General features: G+C 41.8%; 1 protein-coding gene and 1 long non-coding RNA gene across 6 annotated transcripts in view; one reads left to right on the top strand and one right to left on the bottom strand.

Annotated features, from left to right (window-relative positions):
* Positions 1–24,080, bottom strand: part of luzp2 (leucine zipper protein 2) — a 195,020-nt gene that overhangs the window by 149,281 nt on the left and 21,659 nt on the right. The window lies entirely within an intron of this gene.
* LOC133399118 (uncharacterized) lies at positions 6,555–23,452 on the top strand. Of its 4 annotated transcripts, none has more exons than XR_009768172.1 (3): positions 6,555–7,084; positions 7,196–7,300; positions 15,246–23,452. It is a non-coding gene; the product is annotated as an uncharacterized LOC133399118 (long non-coding RNA). The 4 variants fall into 4 exon arrangements; XR_009768174.1 differs by having other exon boundaries at positions 6,555–7,300; positions 15,246–15,560; positions 16,539–23,452; XR_009768173.1 differs by having other exon boundaries at positions 6,555–7,300; positions 15,246–16,781; positions 16,913–23,452.

Here is a 24,080-nt window from a genome sequence, read left to right as displayed (position 1 = left end):
CCTCGGGAGCACCGCCATGCAAATAAGTGAAACCCACCTCCCCCCCTGTTACGATGACTGCCAGGTCCCCGACTAGCAGTCATTGGCCCTATCCCGTGTATCAGTGCCCGCCCCGAGTGGTGTGGTGCATTAAAATCTGGAGAGGTCAGTCAGCCGAGGGGGTGGGGGCAGGGCTGCCAGGCATTACTGCCTAACAGCCAAACCCCCCACGCCCCAGAGATAGGTGTATGTGGTGCATTAAAACATGCGGACTGTGTGTGATGCATTTAAAATCAACGGGGGCAGGCAGGGCAGAGGGGCAGGGCGCACGGACCTGGAAACAGCACAGACGTACTGAAACGCAATCCGACACCCACACCCTCCTGATCCCATCGCAGTCCCCCAGGAACCCTTTGATATGTGTATGTGCCCAGATGTGATTAGTGAGAAATATATACAGTGAATGGTGTGAGTGTGTGCTAAGTGAGTGATTAAGAGGCATGGCTCCCGCAGGTCGGGCCCATTAGGCCGGACAACCACCGCCGAAGAGGGCCACCCCACCCAGACCCGCAGCACCGACCCCGGCCCACCCCACCCCCACACCCCTGGCAGCACCCACTACTCGCCCTTGAGCCTGAGAGGTCGACCCCCTCCCCAAACCAGGCAGGGAAAAGAACCCCACAGCAGGCCCCACAGCCTGCAGGGGACCGCCTGGCTCCACCACGGGAAGAGGAAGAGGCGACTGCAGTGGGACGCAAGGAACGGAGAGAAGAGGAGGAAGCAGGCCCGAGGAGCGACAGTGGGGCCCCACTGCCCCCACTAGTAGCCAGAGCCCCAGCACCCACGGAACATGGGCGAGTCACCATCACACCACCATTACTCCCCAGGAGGTCGCCCCAGTGGTTCCCCCCTCCCCCGAGATCAGGAAGGAGTGAAAAATAGTCCCGCCCCCGCAGACTCCGGAACAGCAAACACAGGAACAAGAGGAGAAGATCCCCACAGCATGCATGTCTTTTCACCATGCAAACTGATCTAAAATCTGTGAAAATAAAAAGAAATAAATAGAATATTAAAACAATAACAACCTCGACAACAAAGAAAATAAAATTGTTGACTGGTTAGAGCGTCAGCCTCACAGTTCTGAGGACCCGGGTTCAATCCCCGGCCCCGCCTGTGTGGAGTTTGCATGTTCTCCCCGTGCCTGCGTGGGTTTTCTCCGGGCACTCCGGTTTCCTCCCACATCCCAAAAACATGCATTAATTGGAGACTCTAAATTGCCCGTAGGTGTGAATGTGAGTGTGGATGGTTATTTGTTTCTATGTGCCCTGCGATTGGCTGGCAAACAGTTCAGGGTGTACCCCGCCTCCTGCCCGATGACAGCTGGGATAGGCTCCAGCACACCCGCGACCCGAGTGAGGAGAAGTGGCTCAGAAAATGGATGGATGGATGTTTACTTTGACACTTATGAAAATAGTCTATTATCAAATGTCAGATGGCACCCTACTCAGGCAAAGGAATCAAGAGTCTAGATTTAGCATGTTGAGGAAAAGGTGACCAGCTGTCTACATATATGTGTAATTGATTTTTTTGTATAGCTGATATTTTTTCTAACGCAATATATTCTATGATGAGATTTAGCCACTGTTAATAGCTTTGTTTGTTTTTCCAGTTTAATAGAATTGTTTTCTTAGCGGTAGCTAACACGAAGTAATGATTGTGAATATATATTAGGGAGGTCAAATATGCTTAAGTCGCCAAGTATGCGCAATCTTGGGGTAAGTGGAATCCTGCAGTTTAAAATATACGAGAGTTTTTGTATAACCGAAGACCAAAAGCATTGAATTGGTGTACATTCCCATAGAGCATGAAAATAGGTGTCTGGGGTATTTTTGGTGCATTGCACGCATATATTAGATGGAGAGAACCCCATTTCATGCATAGTGTATTGAGTAAAGTGTGTTAATTACGTGTTGTTCCCATGTACTAAAATGAAGGGGTATATTATTAATTTCGAAATCTGTATTATGACAGATTGGGGAGAGCATACTGGGAGCTAATTGAGATCCTGTCGATTCTAAACTTTGCCACCAAGCCGTTAAGGTGGATGCGATTATTGGATTCTTGAAACATTTATGACGTTTAAGACTAGTAGAAATAAATGGGAGTTTGATGTTCTTGCAGTCTGTTTTTTCCAATTCTAGCCAAGAATCACACTCCTCACTGTGGTGCAACCATTTGATGAGGTATTGTAATTGGTTAGCTAAATAATAGTGTTTAAAGTTGGGAGCATTTAGGCCTCCCTCCTGTTTACTTTTCTGAAGAGAGGATAGACAGATGCTATTTTTCTTATTTTTATGAATAAACATTTATTACAGCAGAATCTCAAGTTTGAAACCACTTAAATGTGGGTTTAAATGGAATCATTGAAATAAATAATTTATTTGAGGTAAGGTTTTCATTTTTATTGTAGCTATTCTTCCCAGTAATGATATAGGCAAGTTATTCTACCGTCTTAAATCAGTTGAGATTTTTTCCAGAAGTGGTGTGTAATTTAGATTGGTTAGCTCTGTGAGTTTTGACGAAATATTGATACGTAAGTACTTAATGTTTCCTATATACTCTGGGATTTGATCTGCAGGAGTCCATGAGCTTGCTGTTATTGGGAGTATTGTTGATTTTGTCCAGTTAACAGAGTAGTCTGATATTTGTGAAAATATTTTAATGAGATTGACGACTGCCTGAAGAGAATACTTGGGTTCCTGTAAGTAAAGAATAATATCATCAGCATATAGATTGATTTTGTGTTCTGTCACTAGTGAGCAGATACCTTTAATATTAGCATTCTGATGTATAGCGGCAGCAAGAGGTTTGATAAATATTGGACATCGTTGTCCTGTTCTTCTTTGTAATGTAAAACTTTGTGAAGTGATCCTATTTGTGGTGACTGTCGCTTTCGGCGAATTGTATAATGTTGCTATCCAATGTATAATTGAATCTCCAAAGCCAAATTTGCAAAGTACTGCAAACAGGAAAGCCCAGTTAACTTTAACGAAAGCTTTCTCTGAGTCAAGTGACATGATGATTGCGTTTAGATTTTTACGCTGTGACATGCTTATTAAATTCAACAGACGCCTGCCATTATTTGTTGAACTACCTTTAATGAAGCCTGTCTGGTCATAGTGGATTATTGACGGAAGTACCTTTTCAAGTCTCGCTGTGAGGGCTTTCGAGATAATCTTGATATCCACATTAATCAGTTGATAAGGGCCGATAATTCGCCGGGAGAGGGGGGTCTTTACCTGGCTTTAATAATAACTTCATTGAAGCTGTGCTCATATGGCTACTAATTCTACCTTTATCCTTTATCTCATTGACTGTTCTGAAAAATAGAGGCGCTAGTATTGGCCAAGCATGTTTAATGAATTCAACAGGGATTCCGTCCAGACCAGGCGCCCGTCTCGGTTGCATATTTTTTAATGCGTTATGTAATTCTGTGATGGTTAAAGGAACATCATGGCTGTCTTTAATTTGTGTATTTAATTGAGGCATGTTTAAATCCTTAAAAAATGTTTCAATTTCTTTTTGATCTGGTTTGTTCAAAGATGCGTATAAGCTGCTATAAAAAAAAGAAAAATTCATTTATTTCTAACGGTGACTGTGTACAGTTGCCGTTTGAATCTTGAATGGCTGTAATTAATGATTTTTCTTTATTGCGCTGAAGTTGGTGTAGAAAATCTGTTCTTTTTGATAAGATAACGTCTACCTGATGTTTTGCCTTTTGAAGTTGGCTTCTAAGCGTATCTATCGGATTAATTGCATATTCTTCTGTGAGGTGTTTATTTTTTTCCTCAATTCCATTTTCCAATTTTTGTTCTTGTTTTTTCTTATACGAAGAATATGATATGATTTGACCTCTCAAAACAGCTTTACCGGTTTCCCACAACAGAGATGGGGATATGGTTGGGGAGTCGCTGAATTTCAGAAAGAATCAAAATCTGGGTCCTTCAATAGGGACGTGTTGAGGCGCCATGTTGGTGGGGGTCCCAAATTTGATTACATTTTTAGATTGAGAGAAATTACTACATGGTCGCTGATGATGATTGGATGTATTTTGGGAGTAATTCTCGGAGCTGCTGAATTGTTTGAAAGAAAGAAATCTTTTTCAGCCTCCATATGTCAACGAGACCAAAGTCATCCATATACTGCTCTAGTATATTGAGCATTGTGGCTGATTACTATTTTTGAGATTTGAGCGATCTATTAGGGGATTTCGCATAAGGTTAAAATCTCCTCCCATAATCATTGTAGAAGTGGCTGACAAGTTTAACAAGTGTGAAAAGAGCATGTGAAAAAAGGCTGGATCATCTTTATTTGGAGCGTATACATTGACAATTCTATCAAGCTTGTTAAATATTGTAGCCTGTATAATTATATATCGGCCTTCTGGATCTACTGCTGTACTATTTATTGTAAAAAGTAGTCTTTTGTGGACTAGTATTGAGACTCCTCTTCGTCTACAGTTATAAAACGCCGAGATAACCTGAGTGAAATTAGAGTAAATGAGGCATTTTTCTTCTGACTTAGTAAAGTGCGTTTCTTGTAATAGGAGGAGGTCTGTTTTAAGTTTAGTGGTATAATCCATAACCTTCATTCTCTCTGTGAGGCAGATGTGCTAACCAGTTGTCCACCGTGCCACCGGGTGTGAGTCATTAATTATTTAATTAATAGTTACATTTTTATGTTTCAAAATGCACAAATGGGCGGCACGGTGGACGACTGGTTAGAGCGTCAGCCTCACAGTTCTGAGGACCCGGGTTCAATCCCCGGCCCCGCCTGTGTGGAGTTTGCATGTTCTCCCCGTGCCTGCGTGCGTTTTCTCCGGGCACTCCGGTTTCCTCCCACATCCCAAAAACATGCATTAATTGGAGACTCTAAATTGCCCGTAGGCATGACTGTGAGTGCGAATGGTTGTTTCTTTCTATGTGCCCTGCGATTGGCTGGCAACCAGTTCAGGGTGTACCCCGCCTCCTGCCCCATGACAGCTGGGATAGGCTCCAGCACGCCCGCAACCCTAGTGAGGAGAAGCGGCTCAGAAAATGAATGAATGAAAATGCACAAATGATATGTTAATGTTTAATGTGCTACTGAAAATTAAGAATTTTTGTCCATTTGTAGTGGCATGGCCCTATGTGAGATGTTGTTTATGTATCAATGGTGTGTGGAAGTGTGTGATAATAGCTGCCATCGCCGAGACATAGTAATAGGTGGAGAAATGGCACATTTGCTGTTCAAAGAGTGGTTGACGTCTCCTTTGGCAGTGCTGCACTGTGCCTATTTGTATTTCAACTCAACATTTAAATGTAGAAATGTTTGCCCGTGATGGCCCCATTCTGGAGTGTGCCCAAAGAAGGAAAGAACACTTTCAAGTATGCAAGTTTCAGCGTGTTAACTTGGTGAAACCGAGTTTAACCTAAGATAGAAAGAGCGCTTATCTCACACATTAAAAACACAGGGCTTTTTACTGTAAATACGGTAGGGAGAAAACACTCTTTAAAAGCTTTGATTTGCTCACTCCTGAAAAGCTGGGGAAAAAATGCACATTGTGTGTTGGGCATCATGTAATAAACCACTTGGTGGATGGTAAGGGCTTCTACAGTGTAGTACTAATTTTACTCCAGACTTATCAATGAACTAAATAAAAGGAAATGGTTTTCTTTTTCAGAGTAATTTGCTTAACATCAGCCAGTAAAAGTCTTATGATTTAATTATTCTGGGATGCTATCCAGTTTTAGAATGCCATATTCATTTTCCAGAATGGAATGATGCAATTGTGCATAGATTGACTATGAAGAAAATCCTATTTTCCAACAATTCTTTTCTGTCATATTAATACAACCGGGTCATTTGACTATTATGACAGGATGTATCATGTACAATGTACAATCTATAATGTTCATCTCGTTGAAATTGATTAGAACTGGTCCCAAAGGATCTACAGCCTCAATCAATCTTATGGTGTCCTACTTGTGTTTTCAAACATGTATTGTGTAATCTACATTATGTGGTTTATAGTGGTGTAACAATTCATTCATTATATCGGTGTATCGATTTATATTCCTAGAATGCAACTGGATAGATCTGTGCTCAGCAAGTTAGTTAGCCTTCCGGATGTAAATATATCAATCGATTGTACCGATACTGGAAACAACGCACTGGATTTAAGTATGGCAGACTTTATCTGGAGGTGTGTATGTGTCAGATGATTCTCATTCTGATTCTATGTATGTGCTGTATTTACAAGAAAAACTTGTAAAAGCTTGTAATTCCTTTTACTTCGCCTGATTTTTCAGTTAGCACACGGCAGTTAACACAGTCAAGGCTACGTTCTTTGTCTCTTTTCTTCTTTGCTTCCTTTTTTATGCCCCACAGCAAGAGTACATTCGGAAATTCAAACGGACACTTTCACTGCGCTCTGAGAGTGCAGTGTTCAGAGAGGCAGGGCGCACTCAAATTTCTATGAATTTACGAACGAGCGTGTTGGCCATTGGCAGGGATAGGTCAGTGCGTCCGCCATATTGAATGTGTCAGTTCTGCCTGTACAACTCTCGTTCTGCCTGACGCTCTGGTCTGTCTTCTCAGTCGGAGCGGCGGGAATGCACTCTGGCACTCCCAGAGTGTGGCGCACTGAATAACCGAACAGCACTCTCCAACAATGCTCTGAGTTTCCGAACGTTCCAGAAGGTAGAGAGCGCGCTTGTAGTGAATTTCCGAATGTACCTTTCCGTAGTGCCTCTAGAGGTTGGACGAGACACCACAGTATGTAGGTTGTTGAGTAGTTGTGTAGTTTAAGACGTCTGACTGTCTGGTGGATGACAGATGAGAAGGAGAGTAGTGAGAAATTATCATTAGGGATGTGTCTAATTTGAGGCAAATCGCCATACACTTTGAAGCCTTTCAAGCTGGTTAACTTAGCTTAGCTTGCTAGCCGCTAACAACGATAGCAGAGTGGAACTTCGAGGGGAACTTGGGTGAACAAGAGGAGAACCAGCGACAATGTCAACTACTGGACACTGTTTCAGGCTCACGTTTGTGCTCCAAAGACCAGGTTTGTCCGTTTATTTAGCGCTCTATGAATGATTAACACTATTCCTAAAAGATTTTCCTCATGAAAAGGTCACAGTGCTTTGCTTCTTGCCATGACTATTTATCTATTTAGAACAGGGATTCTCAAACGTTGGGTCTAGCTAGGGACACCTGACAGTAGAGACATGAAGAAAAAACAAGAATCTACAAAATTTCACCTGCACTGTCCAGTATGCAGGTATTCACACATTCACATTGGATGATTTTTTTACTAAAAAGTTACTGAATCGATTTCCAGCCACTGAATCGTTTCCGATCGTATCATTCTAAATGAACCAGTATCGTCCTTGAATTGAATTGGCAACCATGAATTGTGATACGAAGCAAATTGTTGTCAAAACGAATTGTTACATCCCTAGTTGTTTTGTACAGTTCTTCACTGACTTTCACTTGTTAGCATGTTAAGGACTAAAACTAATTGGGTGCTATGTTAAGTAATATGGATTATTAAAACATCGGCTTTTGTGATAGATTTTGCAAAGAAAGTACAGTGCTGTGAAAAAGTATTAGACCCATCCTCAAATTCTTATATTTTTGCAAAGTTTCCCACTTAAATGTTTTAAATCATCAAACACATGTAGATATCAGATAGATATAACCAAAGTGAACTTAAAATGTGGTTTTTAAATGGTGATTTCATTTATTAAGGGGAAAAAAACTTTTCAAACTTACCTCGCCCTGTGTGAAAAAGTAATGCCCCCCGAAACCTAACAACTGGTTATCCTCAGCAGCAACAACTGAAATCAAGCGTTTTCTATAACTGGCAATGAGTCTTTCACATCTCTATGGACAAATGTTTGCCCACTCTACCTTGCAGAATTGTTTGAATTCAATAAAAATGGAGGGTTTTCGAGGATGAACGGCCTTTTTAAGGTCATGCCACTGCATTTCAATCGGATTGTATGTATGGACTTTGACTAGGTCACTCCAAAACCTTCATGTTTGTTTTTATAGGCCATTCAGAAGTTGACTTGTTTTGTATCGTTATCCTGTTGGAGAACCCAAGTGTGCTTCAGCTTGAGGTCACAAACTGATGGCTGAACATTCTCCTTCAGGATTTTCTGTTAAAGAGCAGAATTCATAGTTTCATCAATCACAGCAAGTTGTCCAGGCCTTGAAGGACTTAAGCAGCCCAAGACCATCACATTACCACCACTATGTTAGACTGTTGGTATGAGGTTTTTCTGAAAATCTGTGCTACATTTATGCCAGATGTAACGAGACACAAACCTTCCAAAAGGCTTTCATCTTCTCAGTCCATATAATAATATTCTCCCAAAAGTCTTGGGAATCATTCAGATGTTGTTGTTGTTGGTTTTTTTTGCAAAAGTAAGACAAGCCTTTATGTTCTTTTTGGTCAGCAGTGGTTTTTCCCTTGGAACTCTGCCACGGATGCCATTTTTGCCAAGTCTATTGTTGTGTCATGAACAGTGCCATTAACTGAGGCAAGGGAGGCCTGCAGTTCTTTAGAAGTTGTCCTGATTTCCTAAGTGGCATCTTGGATGAGTCATTGCTGTTCTCTTGGGGTAATCTTTGTAGGCCGGCCACTCCTGGGAAGGTTCACCACTGTTCCATGTTTTCTTCATGTGAGGATAATGGCTCTCCCCATGTTTCTCTAGAATACTTAAGTTTTAGAAATTGCTTTTGTAACCCTTTCCAGACTGATAACTGTCAATTACTTTATTTCTCGACTATTCTGGAATTTCTTTGGAACGTGTCATTTTGTTGCAGCTTTTTTGTCTGACTATATTTTATCGGGACATATTCTCTTAAATTGATTTCTTGATTGAACAAGTCTGGAGGTAATCAGGCTTGGGTGTGATCAGTGAAAAATTGTGATTAGCCATAATTAATTCATGATTTAAAAAGGGGGGTAATTACTTTTTCACACAGGGCCTGGTAACTGAAGTTTTTTTCCTTAATAAATTAAATCACCATTTAAAAAGAGCATTTTAGGTTCTCTTGGGTTATATTTTTCTGGTATTTCCATTTGTTTGATGATTTAAAATATTAAAGTGGAAAAATTATGCAAAAATATGCAAATTTGAGATGGGGGCCAATACTTTTTTGCGGCACTGTATGTTGCTGGGATGCATTTCCATCAAAAAGAATTATAGCCCAAAAGTTTCCAAACTTTGGTGTTATAAGCATTTGGAATTACAGTGTTCCCTCGTTTTTCGCGGTTAATGGGAACCAGAACCCCCCGCGAAAGGTGAAAAATCGCGAAGTAGGATTTGCCCCCCCTTACAATTTTCATGGATGTGGGTACCAGAATATTTAAAATATGTAAACAGTATTTATACTTTACATATTTGAGACAGTCACTGATGGTGTAGTGGTACACTCGCCTGACTTTGGTGGAGGCAGCGTGGGTTCAGTTCCCACTCAGTGACGGTGTGAATGTGGGTGCGAATGGTTGTCCGTGTCTATATGTGCCCTGTGACTGACTGGCGACCAGTTCAGGGTGTAGTCCGCCTTTCGCCCGAAGTCAGCTGGATAGGCTCCAGCGCCCCGTGACCCTAAACAGGATAAACGGTGTTGAAAATGGATGGATGGATATTTGAGACAAAGTTTACAACAGTACACATACTTACTTACATCTTTAATTATAAAACCTCATACAGTAATTAACATTCATCAACTTTGCCTTCTGAGAGAGGCGAAGAGTCTTGCGTTGGTGGCGGAAGAAAGGCTCTCACTTGACTCGTAGAGGCTTTAGGTCCACTTGGAGACTCTTCTGCTGGAGGCGCTGATGGTGTAGCTTTCTTTTGCTTCAAAATTCCCCTGTACAAGGACGTAACCCCGTCTCTTATTACGCGGAGGTACCACACGTTTCGCTTCCTTATTGAAGCAGTTTTGCGGATGTTTGCTTCCTCTTTCTTGATGTACCGCACTGTAGATTCATTCACGCCATAATGGCGTGCCACAGATGCATAACTTCTGCGCTCTTTGATCAAATCTAAAAGTTTCACTTTTTCGCTGATGGTCATCATATTCTTCTTCCTCTTGGGCGCCCCAGAGGGAGCTTTCGCAGGGGCACAGCGCTTCGGCGGCATTGTAAGGGCTTGCTTAACTAATCAAAAAACATTATCGCTGAAATAAAAAAAGTTATTGCGAGACAGTCAACAGCGTGGATGAGACTGGCGAGACACAACAAGGGAAGATTCTGGGTGAGGCTGCGGTGATGCGCAGCCAATCAGCTCACGGGATAAATCCACTCGTGCTCTCATTGGTCGATGTCGCGCCGGGAACCAATCATGCACCTTGTATGAGTGCCCGTAGAGTACAGGCATGTACAAAGCCTCTGAGTCAACTCATCTCTTTGTTTGGCATGTAGGGAAACCTTCTCTCGCGCGCATCAACATGAAACAATGCGTCTTTCCGCAATATGGCTGCCGATATGGCTGTATTTTTAATTTTTTTTAATGAATATTTTGGAAAAACCCGTAAAGCACTGAAGCCGCAAAACGTGAAGGGAATACTGTAGTGTGATTTGAAAGTGGAATACATACAATGTAAAGTACAACCTCAATTCCAATGAAGTTGGGACGTTGTGTTAAACATAAATAAAAACAGAATACAATGGTTTGCAAATCATGTTCAACCTATATTTAATTAAATACACTACGAAGACAAGATATTCCATGTTCAAAACTGATAAACTTTCTTGTTTTTTAGCAAATAATCATTAACTTACCACTGTGTTACATCACCTTTTCTTTTAACAGCATTCAATAAACGTTTGGGAAATGAGGACTCTAATTGTTGAAGCTTTGTAGGTGGAATTCTTTCCCACTCTTGCTTGATGTACAGCTTCAGCTGTTCAACAGTCCGGGGTGTCAGTTGTTGTATTTTACGCTTCATAATGCGCCACACATTTTTAATGGGAGACAGGTCTGGACTGCATGCAGGCCAGTCTAGTACCCGCACTCTTTTACTACGAAGCCACGCTGTTGTAACACATGCAGAATGTGGTTTGGCATTGTCTTGCTGAAATAAGCAGGGGCGTCCATGAAAAAGACATTGCTTGGATGGCAGCATATGTTTCTCCAAAACCTGTATGTACCTTTCAGCATTAATGGCACCTTCACAGGTGTGTAATTTACCCATGCCATTGGCACTAACACAACCCCATACCATCACAGATCCTGGCTTTTGAACTTTGCGTCCATAACAGTCCGGATGGTTCTTTTCCTCTTTGGCCTGGAGGACACGACGTCCACAATTTCCAAAAACAATTTGAAATGTGGACTCGTCGGACCACAGAACACTGTTTCACTTTGCATCTGTCCATCTTAGATAAGCTCGGGCCCAGAGAAGGCGGCGGCGTTTCTGGGTGTTGTTGATAAATGTCTTTTGCTTTGCATAGTAGAGTTTCAAGTTGCACTTATGGATGTATTTACCGACATTGGTTTTCTGAAGGCGGCACGGTGGACGACTGGTTAGAGCATCAGCCTCACAGTTCTGAGGACCCGGGTTCAATCCCCGGCCCTGATTGTGTGGAGTTTGCATGTTCTCCCCGTGCCTGCGTGGGTTTTCTCCGGGCACTCCGGTTTCCTCCCACATCACAAAAATATGCATAAATTGGAGACTCTAAATTGCCCGTAGGTGTGCATGTGAGTGCGAATGATTGTCTGTTTGTATGTGCCCTGCGATTGGCTGGCAACCAGTTCAGGGTGTACCCCGCCTCCTGCCCGATGACAGCTGGGATAGGCTCCAGCACGCCCACGACCCTAGTGAGGATAAGCGGCTCAGAAAATGGATGGATGGTTTTCTGAAGTGTTCCTGAGCCCATGTGGTGATATCCTTTACACATTGATGTCGGTTTTTGATGCAGTGCCGCCTAAGGGAAGGTCACAGGCATTCAATGTTGGTTTTCGGCCTTGCCGCTTACATGCAGTGATTTCTCCAGATTCTCTGAACCTTTTGATGATATTATGGACCGTAGATGATGAAATCCCTAAATTCCTTGCAATTGTACGTTGAGGAACATTGTCCTTAAACTGTTCGACTATTTTCTCACGCACTTGTTCACAAAGAGGTGAACCTCGCCCCATCTTTGCTTGTGAATGACTGAGCAATTCAGGGAAGCTCCTTTTATACCCAATCATGGCACCCACCTGTTCCCAATTAGCTTGTTCACCTGTGGGATGTTCCAAACAGGTGTTTGACGAGCAATCCTCAACTTTCTCAGTCTTTTTTGCCACCTGTCCCAGCTTTTTTGGAATGTGTTGCAGCCATAAAATTCTAAGTGAATGATTATTTGCTAAAAACAATAAAGTTTATCAGTTTGAACATTAAATATCTTGTCTTTGTAGTATATTTAATTCAATATAGGTTGAAAATGATTTGCAAATCATTGTATTCTGTTTTTATTTAGGTTTAACACAACGTCCCAACTTCATTAGAATTGGGATTGTAATTAGGAGAATAATTATTCAATTGTTATCCAACTATGGATTATTTAATTCTGTGATGTTTGTTCGGATTTGGGCCACACTGCAGTAAATGGTGTCCCTATTTGGTGAAACCCAGAGGAGAAAACAGCACGACTGTGAAAATTTGTTTCCACAAAATTCAGTGATGGATTTTTTTTATTTGTATTTGGTCCTCTATCCATCGCAGTCATTGGGGAGACGTCAGGCCAGATTGCTCCCATTTAATAATTTGTCTGCATAATGCAAACTCCTGTTAAGAATTATATGCCAACACTAACAGTCTCTCAAGGGAGGTTTGGATGAGCAGAGGGTGGGGTATAATTAACCCTTGTTTTCCAATTAAGACAAAACAATCCACTGAGAATCCATACTCAAGCATAGGATACAGTCTCCTCCAAAGGTATTGGAACGGCAAGGTCAATTCCTTATTTTATTTTATTTTTTTTTTGTATACGGAAGACAAAAGTTCAGAATTCCAGCTTTAATTTCATGGTATTTACATATCCACGTGTTAAACAACTCAGGACAGAGCACCAGTTATTTGAAGTCACCCACTTTTCAAGTGAGCAAAGGTATTGGAATAGACATGATTAAATTAACTTAAAGTGAATAACATTTAAGTCATCATTACATGATGGATGAATTAGCCTTACTTGCAATAACTGCATCAAGCCCATTGACTTCACCAGACTGTTGCATTCTTCATTTGAAATGCTTTTCCAGGCCTTTATTGCAGCCTCTTTCAGTTCTTGTTTGTTTCTGGGGGTTTCTCCCTTCAGTCTCCTCTTCAGGAGGTAAAATGCATGCTCTAGTTGGTTAAGGTCCGGTTATTGACTTGGCCAGTCTACAACCTTCCACTTCCCCCCCCTGATAAAGTCCTTGGTTGTGTGGGCAGTGTGTTATGGGTAATTTTTTTTTTGTATGATGGAGCCTCTTGTTGTATGATGGAGCCTCTCCCGATTAGTTTGGATGAATTTTTTTTCTGTTTAGATATTATTTTTGTCTGTTTTGTCCCTATGCAACAATTGAACAAATGTGAGCAAATAAAATGAAACTCAAATATCTGCACCACTAAAAGTAAGAGTCCTATTGAGGATCGTTTCGCCCAGTTCCACTTAATGTGCTTTGTATAGAACATATTATGAGATGGCTGATCATGAGGACACAGTGTTGACTTCCCTATTATATCTGTACTGCATACAGTTCTTAGAAATAGTATTTTATATTGAAAACATAGTACAAACCACATAGAATGGGCTCAATAAAAAATACAAACAAAAAATCAAATGCACTTCATTTTTACATATTTCACTACATAATGATTTCACTTACGAGGTTAATGCTGACACTGAGCGTTTAGGGTAACTAGTATGCTGATGTACAATTATCTATCCATCCATTTTCTATGGAACATGTTCTCATTATGATCATGGGTGGTCCGGAGACGGTGACTTTAGTCGAGAGAGTACACCCTGGACTGTACCCCGGGGAACTGCAGGGCACATATAGACAAACCCTTTAAAACTATGAACAATTCAAAATCTTCAATTAACCTAACATAATTTTTTTTTTAATGTGGTAACTAGCCAGAGAATCTGGAGAAAACCCACGTAAGGATGTTTCAAACCCCGAACATCATAACTGTGAGGTAACCATGCTAATCACTCATCCAATGTAGTGCCATGTACAAATATCCATCCATCCATTCTCTTTACCGCTTATCCTGACTGGGCAGTGTTGCCATAGTTACCTTGAAAAAGTAACTTTGTTACTGTACTGATTACTTGAGCTTAAAAGTAAGTGATTACTTGAGCTCATAACTTGATTTCAAAAGTAACTAAGTTAGAAAAAAAGTAACTTCTTAGTTACTTTCGGCAGCTGCCAAGTGGCAGGAATATCACTTATTCACAGTACAAAAATAAGCATTTGCTTAACCGTACCCATTACTTGGTCATGTACGCCACACAAGTTACAGAGTGATGTCATCAACATTAAGCAATAACTTAAATATTAGTGTAGTTGAAGCCACATTAAATCAGCAACTTAGTGCAGACTTGACATGCCTACACAATACAGTAAGTTCCTAAACATAAACAAGTGCACCATTCTCAGTACACTGCCGATTGGGGTCCATGAAAGCAACCGTCCGTGTGTGTGTGCGTGCCTTTGTGCGTGCGTGTACGTAAACGTGAAAGTGAGTGACACACACAAACACACACACACACACACACACCATTGCTCCATCCATCCATTTTCTGTACCGCTTTTCCTCACTAGGGTCCTGGGCGTGCTGGAGCCCACCACAGTCATTGTGATGCGAAGAGCGAGAAAACTTTTTTTCTTACTACGTGACGTCAGCCGTGCAACGCGTTCAACCAACTCACAGACGAAGTTGAGAGTTCTCACTTTTAATTGCAAATATTATTTAAACTAAGTATTGTAAGTCCTTCAGTGAGTCAGTCCTTACCGTCCATGACCGATTGATGATCGCGCACTCGGTATGAATAATAAACCCACAATGCATTATGCGTTTAAGACACCAGTAAAACTGTATTCTTAATGTGTAAATAAAAATGTAACAACAATCAAATACACTTTTAACTAAGGAAAATAACAAAAATAGTGTGGCGACAGTGAAATTGTGCATTTCTTTGCACTTTTATGGTACTGCATGTACAATCTTAGTACGAGAGCAGGGGGGAGGAGTTTCATCTACATCCCGGTGACACCTCCACCATGGCGAGGTCATCAGCGGCGGGAGACTCGTTCCACGGGCGGCCAAGTCTTCACCCAACCAGCTGGCAGTTACTGGGGAGGAACCCATGCAGCTCGGAGGAGGACGACTCACCCTGGCAGAGCGTCAGAGAAGCATGAGGAACCATGTCTGTCTCTACTGTGGTTTGCCTTGACATCTGGTGGCGGCATGCCTGTCGAGACCTGATTAGATAAGCCTCCCACCAGCAATCCACATGACCTCTACACGCCCCCCGAAGAGCAATTGTGAGTACCCAGTGACTGTGGCTGCACCCGTTAATGCTGAGGGACAAGTGAATAGAAAAAGATTGCAACTAAAGTTAAAGGTTTCGGGCTTTGGTGGCCGCCTCCTGGGCATGGTAATGCCCAGGAGGCGGGGGCATTACCATAATGCTATCTCCAATTACGTCTCTCTGGCAATCATGTGAAAACGAGACAGTTTTTTATCATGTCATCATAATCGGCTCCAGTGGTCTTGGGCTTAACCTGGCTAGAAATGCACAATCCAGATATAAATTGGACTAAGCCCGAAATCGAAAATTGGAGCTTATTTTGTCATGCTGTCTAAGGTCTGCGGTTGATACACATTGTGCTCAAGTTAAAATAATGGAACCTGTTAACTTGGACAACGTACCTTCCGAATACCATGATTTGCGGTTGGTATTTAGTAAAGATCATGCTCAGTCTCTTCCTCTTCACCGGCCTTTTGATTGTGCGATTGATCTGATACCGAACGCCCCACTACCAAATACTAAACTGTACCAGATTTCAAAGCCGGAACAAGAGGCACTTAGGGAATATATGTCTACATCCCTTGCTGCAGGCCTTATTCGTCCGTCATCCTCACCAGTGGGGGCAGGGTTTTATTTTATTGACGAGAAGGACAAGACGCTGTGGCCATGTATTAATTTCAGGGGGCTTAACATCACCGTGAAAAACAAATACCCGTTGCCTTTATTGGACTCAGCGTTCGGTCCTCTGCAAACCTCAACCGTATTTTCCAAATTGGACCTGCGCAATGCCTACCAGTTGGTTAGGATTAGGGAAGGCAATGAATGAAAAATTACATTCACTACCCCTATGGGCCATCTTGAATATTTAGTCATGCCATTTGGTCTTTCCAACACACCCGCACAGTGTTTCAAAGTTGATAAATGATGTTCTGAGAGAGATGATAAATTGATTCTGTTTCGTGGAGCTTGACGATATTCTGATTTTCTCTAGAAATCTGCAACAACCCTGAGAACACATCCAGCTGGTGTTACAACGTCTGCTGTAAAACCGGCTTTATGTGAAAGCAGAGAGATGTGATTTTCATTCCACTTCTGTTCAGTTCTTGGGGTTCATAGTGGAGAAGGGTCAACTGAGAGCTGATCCAGCCAAGATACAGGCTGTGGTGAACTGGCCTTCTCCTATATCAAAGAAGCACTTGCAGAGATTATTGGGTTTAGCCAATTTTTACAGACGGTACGTAATTTCAGCATGGTGCCGTTTCTTGGGACTCCGGAAGCTGAAGTGGCATTCGTTCGGCTGAAAAATTTGTTTTCTAGTTCACCTATCCTCATTCACGCTAACAATGATCTTCCCGTTTGTTGTAGAAGTGGACGCATCGGATACAAGAGTGGGGGCGGAGTTGTCTCAACGGCCCCTAGTCGACCAGCGGCTGCACCCCTGTGCATTTTTCTCATGTCGCCTTAGTTCGGCCGAGAGTAGTTATGACATAGGGAACTGCTGGCCATCGTGTTGGCTCTTCAGGAATGGAGGCACTGGTTGGAGGGTGCTGTGGAACCTTTTAAGTATTTACAGAGCATGAAAACTTGGACAACATCCAATCCGCTTGCAGGCTTAATTCATGTCAAGCTCGTTGGGCCTTGTTTTTGACGCGTTTTGACTTACTTTCTTTTTTTTTGTCCTGTTCAGCTGTTAGGTCAAGCAGAATGGAAAATCTTTATCCCTTTTATGCCGGAACTGTTTTACTGTGTCACAGTGGAGTTTTTAAGCTTCCGCTGTGGTATTATAAATGTGAAACAAAGACAAAGCACTAATTGTAAACAGGATGAGATAAGTAAATCATAACATTACCTACAACAATGAAACATTAAATATGAGTGTTGCATGGTGCTGTAGTGCTACACCCTGTGAGGGAAGGACAGGACAAGATAGAACAGGACAAGGACAGGAGAAGAAGCATGCAGGACAAGGGTCGTGAACCCGACTGTACAACTGAAGTGTGGTGGCATTAATTATGTGAATTATAAAAGTCTACAGGACGAGAGTATAAGTGAGGGGATACACAAGCGATTTGCATATTCATTAGTTATTTGTCGCAGTAAGTGCGTGACCCCACACCCAGTGAAAGAGTCCTAGGGTTGTGTGTCTGCGGATACATGCAAGTGAATTGATACCGTTTTACATGCACAAAGACTGACAGAAGTGTCCTGTAATTGCTGTGGCCGCACAGCGGTGGCTGCGGACCCCACCCAATCAATCGAAGGGCGGGATCAGGCCCAGGGGTTCACCCGAGAGCTGCCCTGCGGACAGAACACGTCCCACACCGAGGGACCCAGGGTGGTCTGCTGGCCCCACCGAGGCGCCCCGACAACCGGCCACCCAGTGGCGGCCGCAGGTACCCATTGCCATCCAACTGCCCACCCCACCCACAACCCCACATGCCCAGCCCAACCCCAGGAGAGCAAGATGCCCCCCCCCCCCCAATCCGCAGGGCCCGCAATGCAGCCAGTCCCACCCAGCCCGAGGGCGGGAGAATGTCCCTTGTTTGTTGGAAAGGAGGCCGGATAGGGGCACCCAACAAGGGAACGATAAGGGGGGGGGACCCAAGGAACAGGGCCATGAGAGGTCAGCCCCAACACCAAGCAATCATCCAGCCCCGGGGTCCCAGCCTCAGGAGCACCGCCACGCAAGTAAGTGAGACCCACCTCCCCCCCTGTTACTATTGGCCCTACCCCGTGTATCAGTGCTCCCACGAATGATGCGGTGCAATAAAATCTGGAGAGGTCAGTGAGCCGAGGGGGTGGGGGCAGGGCTGCCAGGCACCACTGCCAAACAGCCAACCATCGAGTCTTTCCACCATGCAAACCGATCAAAAATGTGTGAAAATAAAAAGAAAAAAGAAAAAGAAATAAATAGAATAATAATAAAACAACAACCTCGACAACAAAGAATATAGAATTCCATTGTTTACTTTCACACTTATGAAAATAGTCTTGCTAATGTCAAATTGCACCCCACTCAGGCAAAAGAATCAAGAGTCTAGATTTAGCAAGTTGAGGAAAGGTGACCAGCTATCTACGTATATGTGTAATTGATTTTATTTCGTTCTGCTGATATTTTTTCAAATGCAATATATTCTATGAAGAGATTTAGCCACTGATTGATGTTAATAGCTTGTTTGATTTTCCAGTTTAATATAATTGTTTTCTTAGCTGTAGCTAATGCGACAAGTAATGATTGTGAATATTTATTAGGGAGGTCAATTATGCCTAATCGCCAAGTATACACAATCTTGGGGAAAGTAGAATCCTGCAGTTTAAAATATACGAGAGTTTTTGTATAACCGAAGACCAAAAGCATTGAATTGGTGTACATTCCCATATAGAATGAAAATAGGTGTCTGGGGTATTTTGGGTGCATTGCACGCATATATTAGATGGAGAGAACCCCATTTTATGCATAGTGTACTGAGTAAAGTGTGTTCTATGGAGCACTTTATATTGTATAAGATGTAGATTTGTGTTTTTTTTGTATCGTATTGTTATTGTTTTTTTGTAACGTATTGTTACAAATCTGTATCCAGTAGCTTCGGTTAGCAGACACGGGAGAGGTCTTTTTCCCATTTGGTGATTGGTAAGTGTTAAATAAATTGTAGAAGTTATCATTTATTTGCTTAGCTTGCATTAGTATTATGGACGATTTTGATGGTTGCTTGCTGACCGTGGAGGAGGGGAAGATGTCTCGCCTTCAAGAAGATGACTCAGCGGGAATCGTCAGAGAAGGGTGCCTTGACCAAGGACACGTGGCCAGTGTTGGTCTCATGCCTTCACCTTGAAACCCTCCCCTTAGTATGTTATGTCTTGTAACTTAGTATGTTATGTCTTGTAACTTAGATACCTCCCTATTTCAAATAAATACAGGAGCAACGGGGGAGATTGTTAAGAGCGTGATAGGAGACTGTAATTGAACAATCTCCCACACGTCCTCCTCATGAGCAAAAGAAATCAGCGTCTTCATTCCTTTGTGTCTATTTTTTATAGGTGTTGGGTGAGATAGATCCAACATTAAATTGGTCCTTCGAGCCAGATGTCAACACACCTGAGGATTCCAGTTGTGGAGCTGACTTCCAGTTAAGAGACCGTGGCCACGGCAAGTAAGACCCTTTACGGGACTGGTCTTCGTTCTCCTCAACTGGGATCTGAAGGTTGACGACAATCCACAGGTTTGAAGACGACTTTGGTGAGTTAAATTTTTTTTAAAAAGGATTAAAGAGTGAGTGAATTGCGCGACAAAGAAGTCTGCGGCAGAATAAACCCTGTGTAATATGAGTCACTGGCAAGTAAAAGAGGGACGGCGGAGTCCGAGAAATTCTGCAAGGACGGCGGAGTCCAGTACGTACTTAAATTCCGTGTTTGTAAAAACGTTACTAGTATCGTGTGAATGTGTAAAAGTATGAATGCGTAAGACAGGATTGTAAGTGACAACTGGGTTTGGAAGCAGATGCAAGAATGTCACCCTGTCATTTTGAATAAAGTCAGTATTTAGGTCACCCGAGATGCAAATAAACTGACTTCCAAATTTACAAAATGGGAAAAAATAACAGTAAAACGGATCCAAAAGAACGCTTAACGTGTAAAGACTGGAAATATGTTCAACTCCAAAACCCTTCCAAAATAAAACATTAAAACACGTGGATAACCAAATACGGTTTCGCTGGCCAGCTAAATTCGCAAAAATTGGTTAAACTTCGAGACGGAATAAAATGTCGACACAAAAATAATATATCAAAAATAGAAAAAGAGGGATATGACGACTTATTCTTCTGGCTAAACATGGCATCTAAAAGAGAAAAAGGAAGTAAGAAAAAGCAGGACTTAGAACACCATGGTGTTGTAATGCCACATAATGACAGAGAATTACAACATCGAGTTAGGGCTTTAATTGTTGTTCTTTTATTTGTAGACAGGAGTGCACAAAAATATAATTTTCAGACAATGTGATGTGTGGAATGTCGAAATTATTTTACCTTTCCTTTTTGCACGATAGCAACAACATAAATATTTAGTTGTAATTGTACATATTTTTGTAAATTGCAGTTGGTGCAACCACCAGCAGATGCACTCCCACACCTATTGGCAAGAAAGGTGTAAAAAGTATTTTTCTCCACACTGCAGCAATGATATGTTTAATTTTAATTTTAGTCATTTACAGGAGGTGCATCAAGCAGTATCGTGGCTGTTCATGGCTGGTCGTCTGCTGACTGGGAACCCACAAAAGTCCCATTCACGGCAACTCCTGGGCAGAGCCACGGACCTGGACTTTGACCAGCCAGCAGACTTCCTGGACCTGTTCCTGACAAGGGACTTGCTTCAACACATTGTGAACGAAACAAAACACTTTGCTCAGAATTTCTTTGAAGCACAAACAAGCAGTCTGCTACACAGCAGATGGAATGCATGAAAACTGCTCACACTCCAAGAGCTCAAAATATTTTTGGGACTCATTACAGGATTTGTAAAAGAAAAAAAAAAAAACCCACTCTTGCAATGTTTAGGAATGCGCACACACACACACACACACACACAGACACACACACAACTGTACATACAGTGGGTACAGGGAGTATTCAGACACCCTTCAATTTTTCACTGTTTGTTATATTTCAGCCATTTGCTAAAATCATTTAAGTTAATTTTCTTCCTCAATGTACACACAGTACCCTATATTGACAGAAACAAACAAAATTGTTGAAATCTTTGTAGATTTATTAAAAAAGAGGAGGAGGGTCCGAGAGGATTTTGCACGCTCTTGTCCTAGTTCTGGCAGCGTGCAAGTCCTCAAGGGTGGGTAGGGGGGTACCGACAATCCTTTAAAAATGTCTGGCACCTGGCTCTCCCAATTTCTCAAAAACGGCTGGCATTAAATGAGTGAAGAGATGAAGGATACAGAGAGGTTCAGGTCTGATGGATTAATGTGTGGAATCCTGAACAGGACGGTAACAATGATACTCTAATTATAAATTATATTCAATATTCACCCTTCTGAGAACATGTTTCAGTCTCAGGGCTTCCCTGGCTGTCCAGAGTCTGTTCCAGGGAAAGATGCAATCGTGTTTTTCATCTTGCAACAGGTCCTGGAAAATTATACTCCTCATCTTATACAAAATCGAGATTCTTCCTTTTTACACTGTATCTCACTTCTTGAATTCTTTTTGCGTTTTTGGTCAGGCATTTCAAATTATTAACGATCTTATCGCATTTCTATAGAAAAAAATATTTTTGTGATTTTTTTGATATTTTTGTGTGTTTGGTAAATGTGAAATGTGCTCTGCTTCCAAGCATATTTGAGATGCTCATGTGTGACCTTTATTTGACCCAGAGGCTTTTTAAAGCACTGAGGAGCGGCTGACATATTTAAAATGCCACAGTAATAAGGAACATTTCCAATATGTTCATGAGTATAATCAAAGTATTAAAGGGTTTTTACGCATGATGAAGTCAACAATTCTTAGTTCGTCTTACCTCCCAACAAAGACCAAATATCAAAGTTGAAATGTTTCGATCAGATGTTAAATGTCAAGATGATCAGATGTTAAGAATCATAATTTCTCAGATAGATATATAACAAAGTAATTTGTATAATTAAATGACATATTCCCCTGAAACAGGGGACATTCAGTAGCCTTTGAAGTTCCCCATCATTGCAAGACAACCATATAACATTCAAATCTCATTATCCATCCAGCAATCCATTTTCCGCAGTGTTTATCCTCACTAGGGTCGCGGGCGTACTGGAGCCTATCCCACCTGACTCTGGGCAAGAGGCGGGGTACACCCTGAACTGGTCGCCAGCCAATCACAGGGCACATATAAACAACCATTCACACTCACGTTCACACCTACGGGCAATTTAGAGTCTTGAATTAACCTACCGTACATGTTTTTGGGATGTGGGAGGAAACCGGAGTACTCGGAGAAATGCCACACAGGCATGGTGAGAACATGCAAACCCCACACAGGTGAGGCCGGATTTGAACCCGGGTCCTTAGAACTCAGAGGCAGATGTACTAACCGGTCGCTTACTGTGCTGACAAAATCTCATGTGAATACAAATTATTGGAGGCGCATTTAAATCACTGCGAGTGGTCAGGTTCATAAACTCATTTAAAGTCAATGTCATTTTTTATTTTTTTATCGGATGAACATGATGATGCAGCGAGTCCAAACCATTTAGAGGGGCCATTATTCACTGTCAATGTTTGTCTCTATTGCCTTCCATTATGTTGTTCTTGAAGATAACTGTCTTCTACCACATTAATATGTACGACTCACTCCCATAGGGATTACTTCAATCCATAGCACCCTGAGGATCGGCTGTCACATTAGATGTAAAGTAAAATTGTACTCAAGTAAATGAAGTGCACCGGCTAATGCAGCTCAAAAATGTGCAGTGTGAAGGACATGTAGAAAGGTATGGATGAGAGCGGTTTGAGTCATCCTCCAAAATCAAACAATACTTGCAATTCAAAACTGGAAATTCCAAATTGAAAACTCTCCCTATAGAGATACATGGAATAGAAGGCATCCCTTGTAAGACACACAGTCCTATGTGCTTGCTGAGACAACATGGAAGGAATGAGCACATCCCCTGTAGGTAAATACTCATCAGACCACAGTGTTGGCTACTGTGGTAATACATTGCTCCATCCATTTACTGGCAGAATCACACGTTGGCCTGCAATTCCTGATTCCCATTTTTTTCGTTTGGTCCCTTGTTGGCTCAAAAAAGTTCTATGGCTGAAGTTCTTCCCTGAAAAGAGGACGTGTGTATTTTTAAGAATGTAGCTCATGAATGTGTTTTGTCTGGATATTAGACAAATGTTTCCTGTATTGGTCATAAAAAATAAAGACGGTAGTATAAAATTAGTACTGTGATTTTTATTTCTTGACCCACACACACACCTTTCCGCATTACCTCAATCTTCGTATATCACATATAAGCAATGTGGTTGAATTGAGCGCTTTCAAAAAAAAAAGCTTGCTCATATTCATCTAGAACAGTGATTTCCAACCTTTATGGAGCCAAGCCACATATTTTACAATTGAAAAATCTCACAGCACACCCACAAACAAAAATGTCACAAAAAGTGGCTACATTAATTACTGTATGTACTTCCTGCCATCTAATAGAAGAGCATTTATTTGTTCGGTCTGTCACTATGCCTCACTGGCATAAATAGATGAATAAAGATACATTATTTGTTGAAAATAAATAATTTCTTGAGCAATTAAGTAAAATTCGATAATTTCCCGCGGCACACCTGAAGAGCGCTCACGGCACACTAATGAGCCTCGGCACACTGGTTAGGAATCACTGATCTCGAGGACATATGCATGAATGGTTCTTAAGAGATAAATTCAAATGTGTAACTTTAGTCTGAGATCGCATGGAAAGGAGGCACTATTTTCTTGAATACAGTGAAACATTGGCACAGGGCCCTCATAAAAATTCAATTACTAGAGATTCCATAGTCTC

This window comes from Phycodurus eques, chromosome 2 (assembly GCF_024500275.1).
Source record: "Phycodurus eques isolate BA_2022a chromosome 2, UOR_Pequ_1.1, whole genome shotgun sequence".
NCBI lineage: Eukaryota > Metazoa > Chordata > Actinopteri > Syngnathiformes > Syngnathidae > Phycodurus > Phycodurus eques.
This window is presented reverse-complemented; position numbering and strand designations above follow the sequence as displayed.